Here is a 15,400-nt window from a genome sequence, read left to right as displayed (position 1 = left end):
AGCAGCATACTAAACGATCAAGTGCTAAGCTAACGAAATGGGTCAAGTCAGTCACATCATTCTCCTAATGATGTGATCCCGTTAATCAAATGACAACACATGTCTATGGTTAGGAAACACAACCATCTTTGATCAACGAGTTAGTCAAGTAGAGGCATACTAGTGACACTATGTTTGTCTATGTATTCACACATGTATTATGTTTCCGGTTAATACAATTCTAGCATGAATAATAAACATTTATCATAATATGAGGAAATAAATAATAAATTTATTATTGCCTCTAGGGCATATTTCCTTCACAAAGGACACAGAGAGTTTTACCCAGGTTCGGTTCCTCTCAACGAGGTAAAGGCCTACTCCTGCTTTAGGTTGTATTGCTCGGGTTTCGATTACCAGGGAGCGAATACGCTTGACCTAGTTCTTGACTTGTTCTTTCTTGTCCTAACCTGCCGCCAGGTCACCCCTTTATATACACAGGTTGATACCCGGTGGCTTACAGAGTCCCGGCCGACTCATACACAACATGTACGGCTCGGTGACTAACTAAACTTGCCTTACAATACAAGTTACACATGTGGAGGTTTATTCTCTTGGGCCTTAAGTCGCCGCTGAGTCTTGGGCCTTTAATAGGCTTTCTTCATAACCCGCCATCTTCATACTCGAATGGCCAACAATATGACCTGGCCCCTCCTGGGTGGGTCATTCCCAATAGTTATATCCCCAACAATAAGTATTGTTGCAAACCTATTCATATTTCATTTTTTCATTATATCTACTATATTCCAACTTTTCCATGGTAAAAACTCATCAAATAAAACCATAGAATCATCAAAACAAGCACACAACATGAAGAAAACAGAATCTGTCAAAAACAGAACAGTCTGTAGAAATATGGATATTTTGAATACTTCTGTAACTCTAAAAATCTTGAGAAATTAGGAAAACCTGATAAATTTGTATGTTAATATTCTGCAAAAATAATCAACTCAAAAGCACGTTTCTTTGATTTATGAAAATTATTTTTGTGAGTGCATAAGTTTCTGTTTTTCAGCAAGATCAAATCAACTTTTACCCAAATCATCCCAAAGGCCTTGCTTGGCACAAACACTAATTTAAACCCAAAAAACACATCTAACCATAGGTATATAATTGTGTATTTTATTGAAAACAGCAAGGAAACCAAAAAGCAAAAAGGTACAAGTTGGTTTGCCTCGCAACGAGCGCTATCATTTTACGCCCCTTGTTAGGCATAACGCGAAGGATCTAAGTTTTGTCATCCTTATCTTTGTTTTCCTTGGAGGTATTTGTGTCGGGAGGTTTTGCAAATAAAACATAAAACACATTGTCCATGGAAACCTTAGCACTATCAAGTTGCTTTTTATCATAACCCCTTTGATTTCTGGCAGTGATCCAAGAATAGTGTTGATTAACATCATTAAAAACTTGTTGGATCATATCTAAAACGGGGACTTGCTTTTTGAGATTCTCATCAAAGATTTGGTTTCTCCAAGAAAATGTCTCAAAGCATAATCACTATTATAAAGAATTTCATCAATCACGGGTTTTTAACAATTCATGCCATAAAAATCAAAGATTTCCCTAGCTTCCCATATTATGTAGTCAAATTCATTCATTAGAACAAGAGTGGCTAACTCTTTAGCTTTAGGGTTCTTTATAACGGGCAACTCATAGAACAATCTTTGCAAGGTAGGATGAGTACGGATAAATCTAGTTTCAAGTTTTAGAACAAGTGCCGAAATAGCTTCCGCATAAGATTTAGTCCTTTTAAGTATAGGAATGTCATCAAGGCTTATTTTTTGACACAATTGAAAAATTCTTGGATATGTTCTTTTCCCATAAAATTCCCTTGCCCCAAGATAAAAGTTTTGGCATCCAGATTCCCCGTATGCTCCATTTTAGGAGTTAGGCCATCATGTGTTTCTGCCATATCAAAGTCAATCATTGTGACAAGTTCAAGCAAATAAGAGATCTGATGAGAAAATGGCGAACGAAAAAGAGGGCGAATAAAACAACAATTTGTTTTTGTGAAGTGGGGAGAGGAAAACGAGAGGCAAATGGAAAATAATGTAAATTGCAAGGAGATGAGATTTGTGATGAGGAACCTGCTTAATGTTGAAGATCCTCCCCGGCAACGGCGCCAGAAAATCCTTTTGATGCCTGCTACTACTACGTCGGTATTCCCCCAAAGAGGAAGGAATGATGCCATATAGCGGCGGTAGGTATTTCCCTCAGTGATGAGACCAAGGTTATCGAACCAGTAGGAGAACCTACTCACACCACGTAAACAACACCAGCACACAAATAGCAAATACTCGCAACCCGATGTGTTAAAGGGGTTGTCAATCCCTTTCGGGTACGGCGCCTCAAGATAGGAAAATAACGTGAGATAAAAGTGGTAGATAGGATAAATAGACCGCGGAACAAATAAATTGCAGCAAGGTATTTTTGTATTTTTGGTTTGATAGATCTAAAAATAAATGCAAAGGAAAATGGACCGCAAAGGCAATTATGATGAAAAGAGACCCGGGGGCTGTAGGTTTCACTAGTGGCTTCTCTCGAGAAAAATAGCAAACGGTGGGAAAACAATTAATGTTGGGCAATTGATAGAACTTCAAATAATAATGACGATGTCTTGACAATGATCATCGTATAGGCATCACGTCCGAGATTAGTAGACCGACTCCTGCCTGCATCTACTACTATTACTCCACACATCGACCGCCATCCAACATGAATCTAGTGTATGTTCATGGAAAAACGGAGTAATGCAATAAGAATAATGACATGATGTAGACAAGATCTATTTATGTGGAAATAGACCCCATCTTGTTATCCTTAATAGCAACGATAGATACATGCCGTTTCCCTTTCTATCACTGGGATCAAGCACCGTAAGATCGAACCCATCACAAAGCACCTCTTCCCATTGCAAGATAAATAGATCAAGTTGGCCAAACAAAACCCAGAGAGAAATATGAGGCTATAATCAATCATGCATATAAGAGATCAAAGAAGACTCAAATAACTTTCATGGATAAAAACATAGATCTGATCATAAACTCAAAGTTCATCGGATCCCAACAAACACACCGCAAAAGGCTTACATCATATGGATCTCCAAGAGACCATTGTATTGATAATCAAGAGAGAGAGAGAGAGAGGGAGGAAGCCATCTAGCTACTAACTACGGACCCGTACGTCTACAAAGAACTACTCATGCATCATCGGAGAGGCACCAATGGACATGATGCACCCCTGCAAGATGGTGTCTAGATTGGATCTTGTATTTCTGGACTCTGCGGCGGCTGGAATTGATTTTTGTCGACTCCCCTAGGGTTTCTGGAATATTGGGGTATTTATAGAGCAAAGAGGCAGTTCAGGGGGCACCTGAGGTGAGCACAACCCACAGGGGCACGCCAGGGCCACCAGGCGCGCCCTAGTGGGTTGTGCTCCCCTCGGAGCACCCCCACGTGCCTTCCTGGCCCACTGGATGTCTTCTGGCCCAAAAAAATCCACAAAAAGTTTCATTGCATTTGGACTCCGTTTGATATTGATTTCCTGCAATGTAAAAAACATGCAGAAAACAGGAACTGACACTAGGCACTATGTCAAAAGGTTAGTACCAAAAACGATATAAAATAACTATAAATGATTGTAAAACATCCAAGAATGATAATATAACAGTATGGAACAATAAAAAATTGTAGATACATTGGAGACGTATCAACAATCAATGATGATCTTCGAAAGAAAAGTTCTTATATTGCCAAGCGTTTACTCTTGTCCACTTACATGCCACAAGTAAAATCTAGCAACAAGATTAAGAAAGATTCTTCTTCTAGTAGTAACAATAATCATGCTAAAGCCAATGTTGTTGCTCCTAGTAGTTCTCTTGATTCCACTAATGATTCTCTTAGCCAAGTTACACTTGAGCAAGAAAATAGCTTATTGAAGGGAATTATAGAGAAAGGTGTTTACAAGAGCCTTGCCGGAAGTAAGCAATTTGAGGAAATTGTTCGCAATCAAGGAAGGCACCGGGAGAATCAAGGTGTTGGTTTTGAACGAAAGTTCAATGCTAATGGAGTTGAGTGGGAAGAAGATCAATACCCCAAGATGAAGTTTGTTCCTTAACAAGAGAAGTATGACCCTACTTCCTTCAAAGGAACACAAGCTCAAGATGATCTTCCTGTTGGAAATATGCCCTAGAGGCAATAATAAAAGCATTATTATTATATTTCCTTGTTCATGATAATTGTCTTTATTCATGCTATAATTGTGTTATCCGGAAATCGTAATACATGTGTGAATAACAGACACCAACATGTCACTGGTGAGCCTCTAGTTGACTAGCTCGTTGATCAACAGATAGTCATGGTTTCCTGACTATGGACACTGGATGTCATTGATAACGAGATCACATCATTGGGAGAATGATGTGATGGACAAGACCCAATCCTAAACATAGCACAAGATCGTATAGTTCGTTTGCTAGAGTTTTCCAATGTCAAATTATCTTTTCCTTAGACCATGAGATCGTGTAACTCCCGGATACCGTAGGAGTGCTTTGGGTATGCCAAACGTCACAACGTAACTGGGTGACTATAAAGGTAGACTACGGGTATCTCCGAAAGTGTCTGTTGGGTGACATGGATCAAGACTGGGATTTGTCACTCCGTATGACGGAGAGGTATCACTGGGCCCACTCAGTAATGCATCATCATAATGAGCTCAGAGTGACCAAGTGTCTGGTCATGGGATCATGCATTACGGTACGAGTAAAGTGACTTGCTGGTAACGAGATTGAACGAGGTATTGGGATACCGACGATCGAATCTCGGGCAAGTAACATATCGATAGACAAAAGGAATAGCGTACGGGATTGATTAAATCCTCGACATCGTGGTTCATCCGATGAGATCATCGTGGAGCATGTGGGAGCCAACATGGGTATCCAGATCCCGCTATTGGTTATTGACCGGAGAGTCGTCTCGGTCATGTCTGCTTGTCTCCCAAACCCGTAGGGTCTACACACTTAAGGTTCGGTGACGCTAGGGTTATGAAGATATGTATATGCAGAAACCCGAATGTTGTTCGGAGTCCCGGATGAGATCCCGGACGTCACGAGGAGTTCTGGAATGGTCCGGAGGTAAAGAATTATATAGGAAGTGCTATTTCGGGCATCGGGACAAGTTTCGGGGTTATCGGTATTGTACCGGGACCACCGGAAGGGTCCCGGGGGGTCCACCGGGTGGGGCCACCTGTCCCGGGGGGCCACATGGGCTGTAGGGGGTGCGCCTTGGCCTAGATGGGCCAAGGGCACCAGCCCCTGTAGGCCCATGCGCCTAGGGTTTCCACCATGGAAGAGTCCATGTGGTGGAAGGCACCCTAGGTGCCTTGGGGGGGGGAGGGAAACCTCCCCTTGGCCGCCGCCCCCCTAGTAGATCTCATCTACTAGGGCCGGCACCCCCCCTGGCACCCCTATATATAGTGGGGGGGGGGGGGGAAAGGAGGGGTTTCAGACCAGCCCCTGGCGCCTCCATCTCGCCCCGTTACGTCTCTCCCTCGTAGTCTCGGCGAAGCCCTGCTGCTGTGACGCCCTGCATCCACCACCACGCCGTCGTGCTGCTGGATCTTCATCAACCTCTCCTTCCCCCTTGCTGGATCAAGAAGGAGGAGACGTCTCCCGTCCCGTACGTGTGTTGAACGCGGAGGTGTCGTCCGTTCGGCGCTGGTCATCGGTGATTTGAATCACGTCGAGTACGACTACATCATCACCGTTCTTTTGAACGCTTCCGTGCGCGATCTACAAAGGTATGTAGATGCATCTAATCACTCGTTGCTAGATGAACTCCTAGATGATCTTGGTGAAACGAGTAGGAAAATTTTTGTTTTCTGCAACGTTCTCCTACACTTCCACCACATGACCACAAGCTAAAAGGCAAGGACAAGCTTCAAGAGGATATTGATGCATTTGAAGAAGCTCCAAAGGCCTTGGTCAAGTGGGTTCCCAAGACTACATCAAGTTCTATTTCATCAAGTACAATCACAACTCCAAGGATTCCCATCAAGTTGATGTGGATCCCAAAGAAGAAGAGCTAGAGAGTTCTTGAGGGTGACTCCGCCAACATACTTCACTCATATTCATTTTGGCAAGGACACGTGCAATCAACTTCCATATCTTGCACTAGTTCAAGGAGTCACAAACCCTCTTGTTGGTATTGAAAGTGCAACTCACTTCAATGGATTGCTCCAAATGATGTACATCAACATTGAGCATCCACATCTTCAACATCTACATGAAGTCATCATCGACAAAACCCAAGGTTAGTTCTTCCCTCTAAAAGGGGATATCACATCTAGGGGGAGCTTTACTCTAAGATTTGAGCTAAAGCAACTTTAATGGTGTGAACACAACAATGCTTTATGTAGAAGTGCTAACCCCACTTGTGCTTAAACGATGAGTATGACCTATGATCAAATGTTATCATTTAGCTCCCAAGTCAATATACTCATATATAGATGACCTAGTCATCGCCAATTGCTTCATAGATGCTAGAGTGTTTGTGCATGCTTTGCCACATATTTCACTTGCTATCTTATTGTGTGAGCATGTTGGTTGCATAATTTTCTCCATTCGAGGACATACATTTGTTGCTATTAGTTGTTTGATTTTTTTTGCCAAATGGATGGACAAGAATGCGTAAGTACTCCCTCTAGCTATCTATGCTTTTCTCGTCTCAAAATCTATTCATGCTACATCACAAATCTTGAACAAGTCGAATTCAGACCCTCCGGGTGAGGAGCACTCGGAGCCATGATCCATCAAGGGCTTAAACTTCTAAAACCTCTTAATGCATATCAGTCAGACTGATTCACCATACTCGGTCTCACCAAAATCATTAGATTGATCTAGGTTTTCATCTCAGTGCAACGGATTCGAATATTTCAGTCTCACCGAGTTGTAGTAACTGCTCACAGTTTTGCATTTTGGTGCCTCCGAATCGTTCCACTCGGTCACACCGACAGTGACTGGGTATATATATATGTGGGTTGAAATTTTGGAAATTACTCCAAACTATTCGTCTGCGCCTCCTAGCTGTGCCATCCCCTTGGTCTCCGAATCACCTCCGTCATCGCGAGCGCCCTCCTGCTGCTGGTCTCCGCCGCGGTCAACGGGAATCTCAACCGCCATTGTCGCCTTAGCGAGTTCGTCGCCAAGTTAGGGTACGGACTCGAGCTCTTTGTGCTATATTTAACCTTGATTCTTGCACAAAGATTAATGCCATGTTTCTAGCCACGACTGAGATCAATCTATCCACCCAAAACTTCCTCTAGATTAGGTTTGATGCAAAAAACTTAGGGTTAGGTTTCTGCCGAACTCATCTCGGACCGACCGATCTGAAGATCTCGGTCTCACCGATTTGGCCCAGGCCATTGCACATGTACTACTCGGTCTGACCGAGTGTACAAATCGGTGTGACCAAGTTCACTTTCTCTGTGAAACCCTAGCATCTCGGAGTCACCGAACTACATTTTGGTCTGACCGAAATCACTTGTTTAGACTCTGTAGCTGCTTCGGTGTTACCAAGTTAGTCATATCGGTAGCTCCGAAATGCTTTCTGCAGAAAACTAGAATTAAGTTTTTGTGTTAACTTTTTGCCAAAATAGTTGTGCTTTGTGATGCTCATCTACTCTAACTATGCCTATCTATTCACAGGGTCAGTGTCAAAGATGTCAGACAACAGTGATAGTCAGAACAGGTCAGAGGAGCAAGTAAATCTCAGTGAGGGCACTAGTCCCTCCAATAGCAGCTATGATGAAGGAAGCAGAAGCACCCCAAGCAACTTTCCTAAGTCCACAACTAGGCAAAGGAAGAAGAAAACCTCAGATTCAGAGGATGAGGACTTTGAAGTTGAGGAGGTGACCTCAAAGAAGAAAGTGCTCAACAAGGAGTATGGTGTTGCTGCCTCCACCAAGCCTGGTATGAAGAAGAAAGCTCCTGCCAAGAGAGTTCCCATGTCCAAAGCTAGAGCCACCACTCAGGAATATATGGAGTTCACTCTTGAACCAAGAGACGTAGAGGCTGCTGGAGGAAGGAAAATAAAGGAAAGAGTCTAGAAGACTATGGCCAGGGTCATTGGCAAACTTTCTATGGTCAGAGATTCTGAAGAAGAGGAGGAGGAAGAAGTTGTTGCACCTCCTGCAAAGACCCAGAAGCTCATGGGGGATACCATTAAGTCTAGGACTGCTCCATCTAGGCCCAAGACAGCCCCCAAGCCAGCTGCTCAAGCATCAAAACCATCTGCACCAAAGAGATTCACCAGGAACATTCCTGCTGCTGAAAAGAACAAGGCCCCAGTGCCAGAAGTTCAAGAAGAAGAAGAGCATCAAGTGCTCAGAAAACTGAAGCCAAAGATTCCTGATCGCAGTGATGATAATCCCATTGCTGAGAATATGAGGACAGGAAAGATGCAGGTTTGAGATTGTGGAGACAGTCTGATCCCTATGCTGTCAGGAAAAGGACTGCTATTGATTATTGTTTCCACACCAAGGAACAACATGGCTTTTATGAAACTGTGTTGCTGGACAAGAAACCCATTGTGTGTGATATGAGATGGGTGGACTGGACATACATAGATGACAATGAAGATTACTTCCCTGGAGGGCATGAGAGCTTCATGATGAATGAGGTTGACAAATTTGTTGGACAGAAATTGACAAAGTGGAATAATGAGATGATAATGCAATTCTACTCCACTACACATTTCTATCCATATGGCAAGATTGTCTTGATGACAGAAGGAACCAGGTATCAGTCTACAATTACTGATTGGGCCAAGTTGATCAATGCCTCTGCTGAACATGAGGATGATATAGATGTGTATGCCAAGCCCAGGAAGGACCACCACTCCATGGCACATATGTACTAGGAGATTCCAGATAAGGCTTTGGAGACTCACAAGTTTGGATCCATCCTTCTCTCTGGCTTGACCACCATCAACACCATTCCGAGGCACACTTTGTTGCCCAAGTCGGGAGATCATAGATGATCTGTGGCCACTCCATCAACTTACTTAACTTGTTTGATGTGCCACAAAAGTTCAAGGTGATGAGTCTCATTGTTGAAACAGTAAAGAGAACTGCAGCTGATCAGAAGAGATCTTGTGGATATGCCCCTCACATTCAGATGCTTACCAACTCCAAGATGGGGACAGGTACATATCTTCTTGACAAAGAGCATCTTCCCCTGAGGCCAGACTTTGAGGACAATGAAGTTGTCATGGATGCATCTCATCCAACATGTGCAGAAGCCCAGGAGTAGAGAGAGAAAGCAAAGGCTGCAAAAGTAGCAAAACCAGCTAGTACTCCAGATGCTTCACAGGTGATGCTCAAGACCAAGCAGGATCAACACCGTTATCTGCTTGATGCTACCATGAGGATGGAGAAGGGATTGGCCACACTAACTCAGAATCAAGAGAGTATTGAGAGGATCATTGAGACAAAAATTCATGATCTAAATGTGAAGGTCACAGAGATCCAATCAACCATGGAGAGACTCCAATAAGAGCTTGAAGAAAGGAGTGACAGACCAACTACAGATGCATTTTAGCAAGTGCCAAGGGCACAAAGGTCTTCAGCTGTGCCAGTTGTGAGTGATACCAGGACTACATTGTCAGCACCTGCAACAACTGCCTCAGTGATTCCTTCAATTTCAACTCCTCCAGCTCCACAAACATCAGTTGAAGCTTTTGCAGACGGAATCCTCTCCATGCCATCTACTCACACCGGAGGAACCAGCCAGAAGACCCTTTCAGGAGCTCCCAAAGATCGCGCCTAGAGTGTCGTATAACACTATGGATTTTCAAGCTTTTTGGTAACTTGTTGCCAAAGGGGGAGAAAGTGTATAAATCATTAGGCTTCGAGAGAGAGAGAGAGAGAGAGAGAGAGAGAGAGAGCGTTTTGCCCTTTTGTTGCCTCTCTTGCTACTTTGGTCATTTTCTTTGATTGTTTGCTTGTTTGATGCGTGTTACAATATTTGTGCTTGTGTATGAGATACTCTTTATGATCACATGTTTGTTCATACTATGCTTTAATGTGTGCTTGCATGATGATATCCATTACACTTGTGTATGATCAATCATGTTTGTCCTTGGTGATGAGTGCATGTTTCTTATAGTTTATTACTACGTCTTGAGCTTGCATTGGTTTTCCTTGAAGAGGAAAGGGTGATGCAGCAATACTAGCGTAAGTATTTCCCTCAGTTTTTGTGAACCAAGGTATCAATCCAGTAGGAGGCTCCTCAAATGTCCCACGCACCTACACAAACAAAAAAGAACTCACAACCAACGCAATAAAGTGGTTGTCAATCCCTTCACGGCCACTTGCGAAAGTGAGATCTGATAGAGATAGTATGATAAGATAAATATTTTTTTGGTATTTTATAATATAGATGCAAAAAGTAAATATGCAAATAAAAGTAGATTGAAAGCTTATATGATAAAAGATAGACCCGGGGGCCATAGGTTTCACTAGTGGCTTCTCTCAAGATAGCATAAGTATTACGGTGTGTGAACAAATTACCGTCGAGCAATTGATAGAAAAACGAAAAATTATGAGATTATCTAGGCATGATCATGCATATAGGCATCACGTCCGTGACAAGTAGACCGACTCCTGCCTGCATCTACTACTATTACTCCACACATCGACCGCTATCCAGCATGCATCTAGAGTATTAAGTTCATAAGAACGAAGTAACGCATTAAGAAAGATGACATGATGTAGAGGGATAAACTCAAGCAATATGATATAAACCCCATCTTTTTATCCTCGATGGCAACAATACAATACGTGCCTTGCAACCCCTGCTGTCTCTGGGTAAGGACACCGCAAGATTGAACCCAAAGCTAAGCACATCTCCCATGGAAAGAAAGATCAATCTAGTAGGCCAAACCAAACTGATAATTCGAAGAGACTTGCAAAGATAACTCAATCATACATAAAAGAATTCAGAGGAGATTCAAATATTTCTCATAGATAAACATGATCATAAACCCACAATTCATCGGATCTCGACAAACACACCGCAAAAAGAGTTACATCGAATAGATCTCCACAAGAGAGGGGGAGAACATGGTATTGAGATCCAAAAAGAGAGAAGAAGCCATCTAGCTAATAACTATGGACCCGAAGGTCTGTGGTAAACTACTCACAACTCATCGGAGGGGCTATGGTCTTGATGTAGAAGCCCTCCATGATCGATTCCCCCTCCGGCGGAGCGCCGGTGAAGGCTCCAAGATGGGATCTCGCAGATACAGAAGGTTACGACGGTGGAAATTGTTTTTCGTTGGCTCCCTGGATGTTTTCGGGGTACGTAGGTATATATAGGAGGAAGAAGTACGTTGGTGGCCGCCTGAGGGGCCCAGGAGGGGTGGGCGCGCCCTCCTATCTCCTGGCCACCTCGATTGCTTCTTGACTTGCACTCCAAGTCCTCTGGATCACGTTCGTTCCAAAAATCACGCTCCCGAAGGTTACATTCCGTTTGGACTCCGTTTGATATTCCTTTTCTTCAAAATACTGAAATAGGCAAAAAAACAGCAATATGGGCTGGGCCTCCGGTTAGTAGGTCAGTCCCAAAAATGATATAAATGTGCAAAATAAAGCCCATAAATATCCAAAAGGGGTAATATAATATCATGGAACAATAAAAAAATATAGATACGTTGGAGGCGTATCAAGCATCCCCAAGCTTAATTCCCGCTCGTCCTCGAGTAGGGAAATGATAAAAACAGAATTTTTGATGTGGAATGCTACCTAGCATAATTCTCAATGTAATTTTCTTTATTGTGGCATGAATGTTCAGATCCAAATGATTCAAAATAAAAGTTCATATTGACATAAGAAATAGTAACACTTCAAGCATACTAATAAAAGCAATCATGTCTTCTCAAAATAACATGGCTAAAGAAAGTTCATCCCTACAAAATCATATAGTTAGGCCATGCTTCATTTTCGTCACACAGAAATGTTCCCAAATTCTACACCCCCGATGACAAGCCAAGCAATTGTTTCGTACTTAAATAATCTCAAACTTTTTCAACCTTCACGCAATACATGAGCGTGAGCCATGGATATATCACTATGGGTGGAATAGAATATGATGATGGGGATTGTGTGGAGAAGACAAAAAAAGGAGAAAGTCTCATATTGACAAGGATAATCAATGGGCTATGGAGATGCCCATCAATTGATGTCAACATGAGGAGTAGGGATTGCCATGCAACAGATGCACTAGAGCTATAAATGAATGAAAGCTCAACAAAAGAAAACTAGTGGGTGTGCATCCAACTTGCTTGCTCACGAAGACGTAGGGCATTTGAGGAAGCCCGTCGTAGGAATATACAAGCCAAGTTCTAATGAAAAATTCCCACTAGTATATGAAAGTGACAACATATGAGACTCACTATATGAAAAACATGGTGCTACTTTGAAGCACAATATATGAGACTCACTATATGAAGGACATGGTGCTACTTTGAAGCACAAGTGTGGAAAAAGAGATAGTAACATTGCCCCCTTTCTTTTCTTTTTTTCTTTGGCCTTTTTTTTGGCCTTTCTTTTTTCTTTCTTCTTTTTTTTCTTTGGGATAATGCTCTAATAATGATGATCATCACACTTTTATTGATTACAACACATGAATTACAACTCGAAACTAGAACAAGATATGACTCTATATGAATGCCTCCGGCGGTGTACCGGGATGGTGCAATGAATCAAGAGTGACATGTATAAAAAATTATGCATAGTGGCTTTGCCACAAATACGATGTCAACTACATGATCATGCAATGGCAATATGACAAAACTAATGTATGTGATGATGATAAACAGAACGGTGGAAAGTTGCATGGCAATATATCTCGGAATGGCTATGGAAATTCCATAATAGGTAGGTATGGTGGCTGTTTTGAGGAAGATATAAGGAGGTTTATGTGTGATAGAGCATACCATATCACGAGGTTGGATGCACCGGCGAAGTTTGCACCAACTCTCAAAGTGAGAAAGGGCAATGCACGGTACCAAAGAGGCTAGCAATGGTGGAAAGGTAAAAGTGCGTATTATCCATGGACTCGACATTAGTCAAAAGAACTCATATACTTATTGCAAAAATTTAGAAGTCATCAAAAACCGCGCATGCTCCTAGAGGGATAGATTGGTAGGAAAAGACCATCACTCGTCCCCGACCACCACTCATAAGGATGCACAATCCAGGTACACTTCATGCTTCAAATTTGTACACAACTTTAACCATACGTGCATGCTACAGGACTTGCTAACTTCAACACAAGAGTTCTTTAAATTCATAATCACCCAACTAGCATGACTTTAATATCACTACCTCCATATCTCAAAACAATTATCAAGTATCAAATTGATCATAGCATCCAATTCACTTCCTATGATAGTTTTAATTATACCCAACTTGGATGCCTACCATTCTAGGACCAATTTTATAACCATAGCAAATACCATGCTGTTCTAAAAGACTCTCATAATAATATAAGTGAAGCATGAGAGACTAGCAATTTTTACAAAATGAAGCCACCGCCATGCTCTAAAAGATATAAGTGAAGTACTAGAGCAAAAACTATCTAGCTCAAAAGATATAAGTGAAGCACATAGCATATTCTAATAAATTCAAATCAAGTAGGCTTCTCCCAAAAGGTGTGTATAGCAAGGATGATTGTGGTAAACTAAAAAGCAAAGACTAATATCATACACGACGCTCCAAGCAAAACACATATCATGTGGCGAATAAAAATATAGCTCCAAGTAAAGTTACCAATGAACGAAGACGAAAGAGGGGATGCCTTCCCAGGGCTTCCCCAAGCTTAGGATTTTGGCTATTATTGAATATCTTGGGGTACCATGGGCATCCCCAAGCTTAGGATTTTTCCACTCCTTGTTTCATAGTCCATCAAATATTTACCCAAAACTTGAAAACTTCACAACACAAAACTCAACAGGAAATCTCATAAGCTCCGTTAGTGAAAGAAAACAAAATCACCACATAAGGTACTGTTATGAAGTCATTATTTATTTATTTTGGTGTTAAACCTACTGTATTCCAACTTCTCTATGGTTTATATACTATTTTACTAGCCATAGATGCATCAAAATAAGCAAACAACACACGAAAGGCAGAATCTGTCAAAAACAGAATAGTCTGTAGCAATCTGTAACTAACACAAACTTATGGAACTCTAAAAATCCTACCAAAATAGGAAGTCCTGGACAATTTTTCTATTGATCAGCAGCAAAAAGAATCAACACAAAAGCACGTTTATGTGACTTAAGAAAACTAATTTAGTGCGCGCAAAGTTTCTGTTTTTCAGCAGAATCAAACCAACTATCATCATAGGTTATCCTATAGGTTCTACTTGGCACAAACACTACTTAAAACATAAAAACACATATAAACAGAAGGTAGATGCAAAATTTATTACTAAACAGAAACAAAAACAAAAAACACAAATAAAATTGGGTTGCCTCCCAACTAGCGCTATCGTTTAACGCCCCTAGCTAGGCATAAAAGTGAAGATAGATCTAAATAGTGCCATCTTTAATTTTCAGTTTTTTAGCGGAGTCATGCTCGAATCCGGGAGGTTCTTTACGTTTCCCTTCATACTCGGAAATTTTTAGATCTAAAGAATCCAACCGCTTATTGCAAAGAGTAATCAACATATTCATGAGGTGAAGATTTCTGCTAACACTTTTAAGAGGCTCAAGAGACTTTTGTAATATTTTTGTTACTTCGCAAATCTTTCCAAACACTTGTGTTTATTCTTGGGTAGGATGTGGTCCTCCCTTTTGAGGTAGTGTTCCCACTATTCCCTGTATAATTTCATGCGCAATACTAGGATCAGTTTCAACAAAATTTCCCTTGGCAATGCAATCCAAGAGTTGTCTATGCGTCATATTTAACCCAACATAAAAATTGCGAAGAAGAATTCTAAAGTTCACCTCTAGGATGCACTTGCAATAAGATTCCATCATCCTATACCAAGCATCTTTTAAGTTTTCTCCCTGCCTTTGCTTGAAGTGAAGAACTTCAAACTTGGGAGACATAGGAGCGGATAAGGAACTAGCCATAACGACAAGGCAAACGATCTAACACACGAGCAATCGAAAAAGGCAAGCGAAAAAGAGAGGAGAAGATTGGGAAAGAGAGGGCAAATAAAACGGCAAGGGTGAAGTGGGGGAGAGGAAAACGAGAGGCAAATGGCTAATAATGTAAATGTGAGGGAGATGATATTGTGATGGGTACTTGGTATGTATTGACTTGAGCGAAGACCTCCCGGGCAACTGCGCCAGAA

Source organism: Triticum aestivum, chromosome 1B (assembly GCF_018294505.1).
Source record: "Triticum aestivum cultivar Chinese Spring chromosome 1B, IWGSC CS RefSeq v2.1, whole genome shotgun sequence".
In the NCBI taxonomy this organism is placed as follows: Eukaryota; Viridiplantae; Streptophyta; class Magnoliopsida; order Poales; family Poaceae; genus Triticum; species Triticum aestivum.
The sequence above is the reverse complement of the archived record's forward strand: the minus strand, read 5'-3'. Positions refer to the sequence as shown.